The sequence below is a fragment of the Nicotiana tabacum genome, chromosome 23 (assembly GCF_000715075.1).
Source record: "Nicotiana tabacum cultivar K326 chromosome 23, ASM71507v2, whole genome shotgun sequence".
In the NCBI taxonomy this organism is placed as follows: Eukaryota; Viridiplantae; Streptophyta; class Magnoliopsida; order Solanales; family Solanaceae; genus Nicotiana; species Nicotiana tabacum.
The window spans coordinates 48,744,305-48,757,349 of NC_134102.1; positions in this window are offsets into that span (position 1 = coordinate 48,744,305).

Here is a 13,045-nt window from a genome sequence, read left to right on the forward strand (position 1 = left end):
TCAGTGGTTCTGAAACCAATTACCCCTTCATTTTGGGGTTTAGAAAGATTTTTCCAAGATGCCCTGTGATATTTGTTTCTATCATTATCCATACCCCAAAAAAAGTTTGCAGCAAGCTTTTCAATTTGTTTGATCACAGTTTTAGGAGGAGAAACTGCTGAGAGGAGATAGATTGGTAAAGATTGGAGAACATGTTTAATCAATGTTGCTCGTCCACCGTAAGACAACATTCTACCATGCCATCCTCTTATTCTGCTTACTATTTTGGATGTGAGGGAATTGAAATAGACAATTCTCTTCCTACCAATATAAAGGGGACAACTAAGGTAGGTGATTGGGGAGTCTTTTCTGGAGAAGCCAGTGATTTGTTAGATTCTCCTGTTGGAGTATTGGAAGACGCATGGTGAGGTCATGAAGTGACTTTTGTTCTTATTGATCAGTTGGCCAGAAGTGTCTTCATAGGATTGGAGGATATCCGTGATTTTTTGAAGAGAAACTTTGCTGCTAGAAGTGAAGATTATAATGTCATCAGCAAAGCTTAAATGGATTATCTGAGGACCTCTCCTTTACATGTAAAAGCCATTGAAAAATTGGTCATGAGTTAGGTTGTTCAACATTCTAGATAGGAGTTCTGCACCCAAAATGAAGAGTGCAGGTGCCAAGGGGTCTCCTTGCTTGAGGCCTCTAGTAGAGTGGAAAAAACCACATCTGGTGCCATTCACAATTATTGAGTACCAATTGTTTGAGAGAGTTCTCCATACCACGTCAATGATCCTTTCACTAAAGCCTAATCTCCTCATCATGATGCAAGTAAACGATCGGGATACTCTGTCATATGCTTTAGCCATATCAAGTTTGATCACTACATTGGCTCCAATGTTTGGTTTCTTGATTCCCTGAACAATTTCTTGGGCAAGCATAATATTTTCATAGATGCTTCTTCCCTTGACAAAACCCGTCTGATTTAGAGAGATGATTCTGGGCAATATTGGTGCAAGTCTTGAGCTGATGACCTTTGAGATGATTTTGTTGATGAAGTTGCTTAGAGTGAGAGAGAGTGCCCCAGAGTGAGAAGGTATTCTTCAATAATTAGTCTTCAATTCTTGCTCAAGTTTTGGAAGATAAGAAGGGAAACTCACTAGGTCTTCATCCTAGAGATAAGATTCTACACCTTAACCCTCAATTTCAAGTAAAGTGGGTAATAAGCAAGATACTTTTTGGGCATGAGAGTTGTTTATTTTACATGCATGTGTTATCAAAGGGTGTAGCAAGATTGTTGAGCTAAAAATGGTAAAGATTGGGTTGTGGGATGATAGAATCCTCCATAAAAGGGCCTTGAAACCTTAATGCACACCTAATATTTGATAAAATGCTCAAATGAGCAAGAACCTTAATCATCTTCCTAATTTTGATTCAACTTGTTATATTTCTAAAATAGATTGAAGTTTCTAAGAATTACGAGAAGTTCCTTGTAAGTTCCGAGATGTTGATTACAAATCGAGTATTACGATAAGTTTTGTGATGAAGATATATGTTCAATTCGTGTTTCAAATGCTATTATCATATTGCATTATAAATTGAGGATGTGTCCCAAACTATGGATTGTGTATCCACATGTTATAATTTCAAGTCGTGATTTATGTGAAAGTTATTATGCCAAGTTGTGTAGAGATTGTGACTGTGATACACCTCCACCCACATATATTGGGGTGAGGCGGTATGACCGCTTTGTGTATAGTTTTGGTATTGTTGTGGCACCACCACCCACATATATATATATTGGGGTGAGGCGGCATAGCCATTTTGTGTTGGTATTGGTATCATTGATACATTTCCACCCGCATACATTGGGATGAGGCGGCATAGCCGCTTTGTGTAGGTTCTTGGTACTGTGGTTATACATCCACCCACACACATTAGGATGAGGCGGCGGGGCCTCTTGAGTAAAGTTATGGTATTGTACTTAAACCTCCATCTGCATACATCGGGTGAGGCGGCAGGGCCGCTTTGTGTGAAGATGGTTACAGAGGATCTCATCTTAAATCCTATAAATGTTATTGATAGCTCTTAATAAGCTTGCTCTAGTTTAAACGGTTATCTATATTATTCTGTTGCCGCCCTAATTCATCATATTCATATTGTATTTCTAAATTCTTAAATTGGTGTTTGGTTTTCATACTAGTACTATTCGATAGTACTAACATCCCTTTTGCCGGGGGTGCTGCATCTTTAAATAGATGCAGGTGGTTCCACACCAGGAGGTATTGATCAGTGATAGCAGTACACCTTTTTTCCAGCTGACTCGGTGAGCCCCACTTCATCCCGGGGTCATGTATCTTTTGTTCTTTGTGTTTTCTGTTTGAGGTATAGCCGGGGCCTTATTGCCGACATTATCATTATACTTTTCTTTATCTATAGATGCTCCGTAGACATAGTGTGGTTTGTGTATTGGTGCTGGGAAAGACAAACTATGTCATGTTGTGGTTGTATTACTTGTCCCTTTTGAGACTTTAAAAATGATGAAATCTATTGACAATGAATTGGAATCGTAACATGATCACGTTTTTGTCTAATTAATGAAAATATGTATTGTCTTTATTCGTGGATGAGTTTGGGTAGAAGGAAATCTAATAGGCTTGCTCTGTCGGGTTCACTCAGTTGAGTGTCGGTCACGCTCCTCGGTTTTACGGCGTGACAAACTTGGTATCAGAGCCTATGGTTTTAAAGTGTCCTAGGATGTCTCGGAGACGTGTCTAGTAGAGTCCTTATTATCGGTGTGTTGTCGACCACATCGATAATTAGGATGCTACATGGGCATTTAGGAATAATACCCTTCTTTTATGTTCATGATGGTGTGATAAAGCTAGTTGTAAGATTGTTCCTCTTTTAACTCTGAGTTGCTCTAATTTTCAGTACGTGGCACCTAAGAAGAAGGCAAGAATTGGCCAAAGAGCCAATGTCACCCCAGGAGTGGAAGTTGATCCTATATTTGATGATTCGGGTGAGCACCTGAGGGGTGAGGATATTCCCCCAGTTACTACGCTACTTGATTCTACCACTGATGATCAGACCGCACCTGTCCCTACACAATGTGCAACAGTTCCTCCAACTGATATTCCAGTTCCACCTCCAGCTGCAGCTTCCGATTCTGGTGTGTCTGATGTTGATCCTAGGGGAGCCATACGGATGTTGACATAGATAGTGGTTTCTCAGGCCCAGAGATTGAGTGTTGGGCCTACTTCTTCCAGTCATCCAGGGGAACCTGATAGTTCCAGGGTGAACAAGTTTCTTCAGTTAGATCCTCCAGTGTTTACGGGTACTGATCTCGAGGAGGAACCCCGGGACTTCATTGATGAGATACACAAGACTCTTTGGGTTATGCATGCTACAGAGACAGAGGGAGTGGAGTTGGCCTCCTACCGCCTGAAAGGGGTGGCCTATTCTTGGTTTGAGTTGTGAGAGGAATCCCGTGAGGAGGGAAGCCCTCCGGCAGGGTGGGGTGAATTCACAGATGCCTTTATGGATCATTTCTTGCCTGCCGAAACTAAGGCAGCTCGTGCAGCTGAGTTTGAAAGCCTGAAGCAGGGTAGTATGAATTTGTGGGAGTACCATATGGAGTTTGCGCGCCTGTCCAAGTATGCTATTCACATGTTGCCCACTATGGAGGCTAGAGTGGTCGGTTTGTACAGGGCCTTAGTCCCTTGGTTATAAATGAGTCCTCTATAGCTGCCTTAAATTCTGATATGAACTATAGTAAGATGGTGGCATTTGTTCAAGCCATAGAGACCCATAAATTGAAGAATAGAATGGAGCATAAGAGTAGCAGCAAGGCCCGGTCCGCAGGAAACTTTGGTGGTTCTTCTGGTGGTGGTGGTAGGTCGGCATTCAGGGGAGGGTCATCAGGACCATCCCAATCATTCGCCCAGACTTTGATGGGTGCACAGTCATCTAGACCCAGTCAGGGCAACAGAGGACCGCACCAGCAGGGTCGTCCCGATAGAAGGTTTTAACAGCGGAGGCTTCCATGCCCTAAGTGTGGGAGAATGCACTTTGGGACCTACTTCATGGACCTGCCAGTATGCTATGGGTGTGGTGTGAGGGGTCACATTCAGAGAGATTACCGCTCGTCCGGCCAAATTATGGGCAGAGGTGCGACACAACCAGCTAATTCTGCAGCTATTACATCCACAACACCTCCAGCTCGAGGCACCCCAGAACCCGCAGGGTGTGGTGCAGCTAGGGGTGGTGCACAGAATTCGGGAGGACCTAGTAGATTTTATGCTATGCGGAGACGTCGGGAATGAGAGGCTTCTCTAGATGTTGTCACAGGTATATTGTCTGTCCAATCCCATGATGTATATGCTATTATTGATCCCGGTTCCACTTTGTCATATATCACTCCTTATGTTGCTATGGAATTTGGGATAGAACCAGAATAGCTTCATGAGTCATTCTCGGTATCTACTCCGGTTGGTGAGTCTATTTTGGCCGTGCGAGTTTATAGGGATTATGTTGTCATGTTTCGTGGTTGGGATACCATGGCCAATCTTATTGAATTTAGAATGGTCGATTTTGATGTGATAATGGGGATGGATTGGCTTTATTCTTCTTTTGCCAAGCTTGATTGCCGAACCAGGATTGTTAGGTTCGAATTTCCAAAAGAGCCAGTTATTGAGTGGGAGGGTGATGATGTAGTTCCGAAGGGTAGGTTTATTTCTTACCTTAAGGCCACAAAGATGATCAACAAGGGATGTATTTACCATTTGGTCCGAGTTATGGACACCGATGCTAAGGCACCTACGCTTGAGTCCGTGCCCGTTGTGGATGAATTTTCGGGAGTCTTTTCGGATTAACTCCCTGGGATCCCACCAGACAGGGAGATTGATTTTGGGATTGAAGTGATTCCAGACACGCATCCTATATCTATTCCACCCAACATAATGGCACCGACAGAATTGAAGGAGCTAAAGTAACAATTGAGATATTTGTTAGAAAGGGGTTTTATCCGACCAAGTGTGTCGTCTTGGGGCACACCGGTCCTTTTTGTAAGAAAGAAAGATGAGTCGCTGAGAATATGTATTGACTATCGGCAGCTTAATAAGGTCACAATCAAGAATAAGTACCCACTGTCAAGGATAGATGACTTGTTTGATCAATTGCAAGGTGCCAGGTACTTCTCCAAGATTGATTTAATATCCGGGTATCACCAATTGAAGATGAAGGAGCAGGATATTCCGAAAATAACTTTTAGGACCCGGTATGGGCATTTTGAGTTTCTAGTGATATTTTTTGGGCTAACAAATGCCCTAACAGCCTTTATGGATCTTATGAATCGCGTTTTCATGTCGTTCCTCGATTCTTTTGTGACAGTGTTTATTGATGATATTCTTGTATATTCAAAAGTCGAGAAGAACGTGCCGATCATCTCAGGGTAGTTCTGCAAACCCTACATCAGCACCAGTTATATGCAAAGTTTTCAAAGTGTGAATTTTGGCTTGAATCAGTCATATTCTTGGGTCATGTTGTCTCTAGTGAGGGGATTAAGGTTGATCCTCAAAAAATTGCAGCTGTGAAGAATTGGCCGAGGCCTACAACTCCAACAGAGATTCGCAGTTTCTTAGGCTTAGATGGATATTACAGAAAGTTTGTGGAGGGGTTTTCTACTCTTGCCTCTCCATTGACTAAATTGACGCAAAATGCAATTAAGTTCTAATGGTCCTATGCTTGTGAATAGAGTTTCCAGGAGTTGAAAGCAAGATTGACTACGGAACCGGTGTTGACTCTACCAGAGGGTATAGATGGATTTGTGGTATATTATGATGCTTCAAGAATCGGGCTTGGGTGTGTATTAATGCAACATGGGAAGGTGATAGCTTATGCTTCTAGGAAATCATGAAAAGAACTATCCAACACATGACTTAGAACTTGCGGCAGTGGTATTTGCATTTAAAATTTGGCGTCATTATTTATATGGGGTCCATGTTGATATATTCACAGACCATAAGAGCCTTCAATATATTTTGAAGCAGAAGGAATTGAATCTGAGGCAGAGAAGATAACTTGAGTTACTCAAGGACTACGACATTGATATTCTATATCATCCGAGAAAGGCCAATGTTGTGGCAGATGCTCTTAGCCATAAATCCATGGGTAGTTTGGCTCGCTCGGAGGCATATCAAATGCCATTGGCCAAGGAAGTTCATCGATTGGCTAGTTTGGGAGTTTGTCTTGCGGACTCTAGTGAATGAGGGGTAATTGTGCAAAATAGGGTTGAATCATCACTTGTTGTGGAAGTCAAAGAGAAGCAATACAACGATCTATTGTTGGTGCAATTGAAAGAGGGGATTCATAAACATAAGACCATAACCTTTTCTCTTGGCATGGATGATGGTACACTAAGGTACCAAGGGCGACTATGTGTTCCAAACGCGGATGGTCTTCGTGAAAGAATTATGACTGAAGCTCACACTTCTAGGTATTCCGTGCACCCAGGTTCTACGAAAATGTATCATGATCTTAAGGAAGTCTACTAGTGGAATGATATGAATCGGAATGTAGCGGAGTTTGTGGCAAAGTGTCTAAATTATCAGCAAGTGAAGGCCGAACACCAAAGGCCCGGTGGGTTGGCACAGAATATAGAAATTCGAATGTGGAAGTAGAAGTGGGAAATTATTAATATCGATTTTGTGGTAGGATTACCTCATACTCCTCGTAAGTTTGACTCGATTTGGGTGATTTTGGATCGACTCACAAAATCAGCACACTTCTTGCCGGTTAAGGCTACCGATACATCGGAACAATATGCTCAGTTGTATATCAAAGAAATAGTCAGGTTGCATGGAACCCCAGTTTCCATCATTTATGATCGGGGAGCACAATTCACTGATAATTTTTGGAAGACATTTCAGCAAGGCTTGGGTACTCATGTGAATCATAGTACAGCCTTTCACCCGCAGATTGATGGGCAGGCATAGCGGACTATTCAGACACTTGAGGATATGTTGTGCGCTTATGTTCTAGACTTCAAAGGTAGCTGGGATGATCATTCACCATTCATAGAATTTGCATACAACAATAGCTATCATGCTAGCGTTCAAATGGCTCCGTTCGAAGCTTTATATGGTAGGAGATGTAGATCTCCCATTGGGTGGTTCAAAATTGGGGAAGCGAAGTTGATAGGTCTAGACCTCGTGCATCATGCTATGGAAAAAGTTAAAATCATTAAGGAGCAGTTGAAAACTGCTCAGAGTCGTCAGAAATCCTATTCAGATGTTCGTTGTAGGGATTTGGAGTTTAAAGAAGATGATTGGGTATTCTTGAAAGTTTCCCCCATGAAGGGTGTAATGCGATTTAGTAAGAAAGGGAAATTGAGTCTGAGGTATGTCGGACCGTACAAAATCATTCATAGGGTCGGTGAGGTGGCGTACAAGCTTGAGCTACACTTGAGATGTAATTAGTACACCCGGTGTTTCATGTGTCTATGTTGAAGAAAGTAGTTGGAGATCCGACAGTCATTGTTCTGGTTGACACTATTGAGGTTAATGAAGAATTGACTTATAAAGAGATTCCAGTTTCTATTATTGATCGGCAAGTCCTAAAGTTGAGAAATAAAGAAATTGCCTCCGTGAAAGTGTTACGGCGAAACCAACAGGTTGAAGAGGCTACTTGGGAGGCCGAGGAAGAAACGAAGAAAAAGTATCCTTATTTGTTTGAATAGCCATGTATTTATAAAGTTGTGATCTATGAAAATTCTAAGAGTTGCTTTCTATGAATTATGTATCATTTGTAGAATTGGTGTTAAGGGTGTTCCTTTCTGGTAATATATTGCTTGTGAGGCCGCACTTGGTGTTGTTTTGTGTTATGCTACATCGTTGGATTTTGTTTATGTTGTTAGGATGTGTTTCTAGGGCTCTCTGACAGGTGGATAGGCCTAGTTACAAGGGAAACTCTGGCAAAATTTTTGGAAATTTAGGGAGTTAGCCAAATTTGGGACTGCTTGTGTGTGGTATGAAAAACTGAGTTGCATAAGATGCTAATAACAGATGTTGACCCTCATTCGAGGATGAATGATCCTAAGTGGGGGAGAATGTAAGGCCCCGTAAAATTTTGCAAATGAAAATAATGTTTCGTGGTGCCGAATTAGTTTTAAGTGTTGAGTGTTATAGAAATTCTCGGACTTTTTGGGTTGAACAATGCACCGGAAGTTAAAGGAAAATTTTCAGCGGAAAAATGCGTTTCTTCGGTCCATTATGCGACCAAAGAATCACTCTACGGGTCGCATAATGGCCACAGAAGTGAGGCAGAAGAGGGTCAGCTTGGATGCAATTATGCGGTCGACTATGCGACCGTATAACTGTTCTGCGGTTCATTATGCGACCGCAGAACAGTTATGCGGACCGCATAGTGGCCGCAAACACAGGCATATTTTTGGTCATTTTGGTCAGCAATTATACGACTGATATTCGGTACGCATATTGATTATGCGATCGCAGAACCTGTTCCGGAGCTTCATTTTTGGGTTTTTAAAACCCGACCCTATTTCGTGAAATACACTCTTTGGGCTATTTTTGAGCTATAATCTGACATTTTAGAGTGAGAGAGAGTGCCCTAGAGTGAGAAGGTGTTCTTCAATAATTAGTCTTCAATTTTTGCTCAAGTTTTGGAAGATTAAGAAGGGAAACTCACTAGGTCTTCATCCTAGAGGTGAGATTCTACACCCTAACTTTCAATTTCGAATTTTGTCTAGAAGTGGGTAATTAGCAAGATACGTTTTGGGCATGAGAGTTGTTTATTTTACATGCATGTAATATCAAAGGATGTAGTAAGATTGTTGTGCTAAAAATGGTAAAGATTGGGTTGTGGGATGATGGAATCCTCCATAAAAGGGCCTTGAAACCTTAATGCACACCTAATGTTTGATAAAATGCTCAAATGAGCTAGAACCATAATCATTTTCCTAATTTTGATTCAACTTGTTATATTTCTAAAATAGATTGAAGTTGCTAAGAATTCCGGAACATTTAGAGTGTAAGGAAGCTCAAGTGAGGTATGTTGAATAAACCCTTCTTTAAGAATTGGAATTTCCATTTTCCTTGTAAGTTCCGAGATGTTGATTACAAATCGAGTATTCCGATAAGTTTTGTGATGAAGATATATGTTAAATTCGTGTTTCAAATGCTCTTATCATATTGCATTAGAAATTGAGGATGTGTCCCAAACTATAGACTGTGTATCCATATGTTATAATTTCAAGTCGTGATTTATGTGAAAGTTACTATGCCAAGTTGTGTAGACATTGTGATTGTGATACACCTTCACCCGCATATATTAGGGTGAGGCGGTACGTCCGCTTTGTGTATAGTTTTGGTATTGTTTTGGCACCACCACCCACATAAATATATTGGGGTGAGGCGGCATAGCCGTTTTGTGTTGGTATTGGTATCGTTGATGCTTTTTCACCCGCATACATTGGGATGAGGCAGCATAGCCACTTTGTGTAGGTTCTTGGTACTATGGTTATACATCCACCCGCATACATTGGGGTGAGGCGGCGGGGCCGCTTGAGTAGAGTTGTGGTATTGTACCTACACCTCCACCTGTATACATCGAGTGAGGCAGCAGGGCCGCTTTGTGTGAAGATGGTTACAGAGGATCTCATCTTAAATCCTATAAATGTTATTGATAACTCTTAATAAGCTTGCTCTGGTTTAAATAGTTATCTATATTATTCTATTGCCGCCCTGATTCATCATATTTATATTGTATTTCTAAATTCATAAATTGGTGTTTGGTTTTCATACTAGTACTATTCGACAGTTCTAACGTCCCTTTTGCCGGGGGTGCTGCATCTTTAAATGGATGCAGGTGGTTCCACAGCAGGAGGTATTGATCAGTGACAATAGTACACCTTCTTCCTAGCTGACTTGGTGAGCCCCACTTCATCCCGGGGTCATGTATCTTTTGTTCTTTGTGTTTTCTGTTTGAGTTATAGCCGGAGCCTTGTTGCCGGCATTATCATTGTACTCTTCTTTATCTATAGAGGCTCCGTAGACATAGTGTGGGTTGTGTATTGGTGCTGGGAAAGACAAACTATGTCATATTGTGGTTCTATTACTTGTCCCCTTTGAGATTTTAAAAATGATGAAACCTTTTGGCAATGAATTGGAATCGTAGACATGGTCACGTTTTTGTCTAATTAATGAAAATAAGTATTGTCTTCATTCGTGGATGAGTTTGGGTAGAAGAAAATCTAAAAGGCTTGCTCGATCGGGTTCACTCGGTTGAGCGCCGGTCGCGCTCCTCGATTTTGGGGCATGGCAACTCTACTAGGAACATGATCCAGGGAGCCTCTCAACTCTATCTTCGGCAACCCGGCATCGCCAATATCACAGTCTTAGCGTGACAATCCCGAATAGTGTGATATGGTAACAACCAATCCATGCCTAAAATCACGTCAAAATCTACCATACTGAGCAATAAGATATCAACCCTCATCTCATAACCCCCAATGGTCAGCACACACAATCGATATGCCCAATCCACCATAATAGAATCACCCACCGGTGTAGACATATGAATAGGCATAACTAAATAATCACGAGGCGTATCAAAATAACGAGAAAAGTATGATGACACATATAAATAAGTGGAACCAGAATCAAATAACACTGAAGCATCTCTATGGCACACGGAAATAATACCTGTGACCATCGCCTGTCTGACCTCTCCCTCTAAGGAGACCTCGACCTGTACGACCTCTACCCTGAGTTGGCTGAGCGAGTGGTGTAGCAACTAGTGTAGGAGTCATAGTCTGGCCTCCCTACTGCACTAGGCCTCTATCATAACTGGGGCAATACTTCCTCACATGCCCCAACTCTCCACACTCGTAGAAACCTCGACCAGAAAATGGTTGTGGTACCTAAATCGGACCCCGTGAACTAGAGTAACCACTAGAAGAACCCGGTACTGAAGAACCCTGAACTAATAGAGTATGGTACGAGCTCTGAGCTGGGAGTGCACTGAAGGATGACAGAACTGGAGGAGTACAGTATGAACTGTCTAATTGAGGAGATACAAAGAATCTGACGTGCCACCCAAGCGGGCCTAAAAGGATGGCCTCTGCTATGATGTGACTAACCTTCAGATGAGGTACCACTAAAACAACCTAAACCACAAGGCCTCTTTCCCTCCCACTCCTCTCGCTCAAGTCTTCGAACCTGCTAGAAGCGCCCAACAATCTCAACCACCTGGTCAAACCTAGCATTAGTCTCAGCCTCTTGAGACAAACTATAATGTAGGCTATAGTTGAGGACATCAATGAACCACCTAATTCTCTCTTTCTCAGTGGGAACCAACCATATGGCATGACGGGCAAGACCCGCGAATCTCATCTCACACCGCGTCACAGTCATATCTCCCTGATCTAGCTGCTCAAACTCCCTATGCATCTCCTCTCTACGAGCACGTGGAACAAACTTCTTTATGAAGTGAACTAAGAACTCATGCCGAGTATGTGGTGTTGCGTTGGCCGGCCTTCCCAACTCATAAGTCTGCCACCATCTGTAGGCTGTCCCCATCAGCTGAAAGGTAGTGAAAGCAACTCTACTATATCCACAATACCCATGGTATGAAGAATTCGATGGCACTGGTCTAGAAATTCATGAGAATCCTCTAACTCTCCTCCATTGAACTCGGGCGGACCAAGCTTCTTAAGCCGCTCCAACCTCTTCTGATCCTCATCACTTGGAGGTGGACCAAACTCGGCCTGAGCAACAACAACTAGTTAAATTCGTAACACCCCTAGTGTTTGATTACCTTGAGCTAACTGCTCTAGTGTACGGCGGTGGGAGTCTGGGATCCTACCCTAGCCTGTGATTTAGTTGGTGCCACAGGTATCGTGCCCGCCTGAGCTAAACCCGTGAGTACACTCATGATTTGAGCAAATGCCTCATGAAGACCAGGTATAATAATAGGTACAGCCAGTATCTGAGTTGGTCCCATCGGCTCAACAGTACCTGGTACCTCCTCCTCCACTGGAGCAACTGGTTGCTCCACAAGTGCTGCTCTAGCTACAGTGCGAGCCCCAACTCGGCCTCTACCTCGGTCCCAGCCTCTCGTGACCCTAACTGGTGGTACTGGTGCCCGATCAGTTGAACGTGTCCTCACTATCTGTGATAGAGTAAAATAGTAAAGGTTCAGACTTTGGAGTTAATAAATCTGCACGACAAGGTTGTAAGAAAGTGAAATTTCCTAATAGTTCAGTATCCTCTCGAAGATAAGTACAGACGTCTCCGTACCGATCTGCAAGAATCTACTAAACTTGCTCATGACTAGTGAGACCAAGGCAACCTAGCGCTCTGATACCAACTTGTCACGACCTAACTCCCACCAGAGTCACGACGACACCTAACACTACTTACTGGGCAAGCTAACAGTTTCACAGTAACAACGAATTCAATAAATCAAAATTTAATAATCTCAACAATGCAAATATCGTGAAATAACTGGGAAAACAACAATAATACTATTGTTTGAATAATAGAACAACAATAATAGAAATAAATGAAAGAGAACTTCACAGTGTGCGGATGACATAGCATCTACCTCGTAGACTCCCAAAAGTTGGTACCAACACAATCTAACAATGACAGTGTTTGGAAGTATCTAGATTCGCACACTAAGTGCAGAATGTAGAATGAGTACAACCGACCCCACGAACTCAATAGGTAACAAACTTAACATTGGGATAAAAGTAGTGACAAGCTCAGAAGTAATAGTCAGTGACCAATATCAATAATCAGTAACAGCTCAGAATATAAGGAATAGTATAAGTAAATAACTCAATGATTTCATGTTCAACTTATTCACATTATAGAAATTTAGACATGCTTTCCAAGTATAATAGTTAAAGCACAACACATATAAAACAATTCATTTACCATTGATCATGAGGAAAGTACATCTCTATGCCTGCATGTGAAGTATACATGTCAAGTCAATAACATCGCGGTGAAACCATCAAGTGTAACCACACTCAGCATTCTCA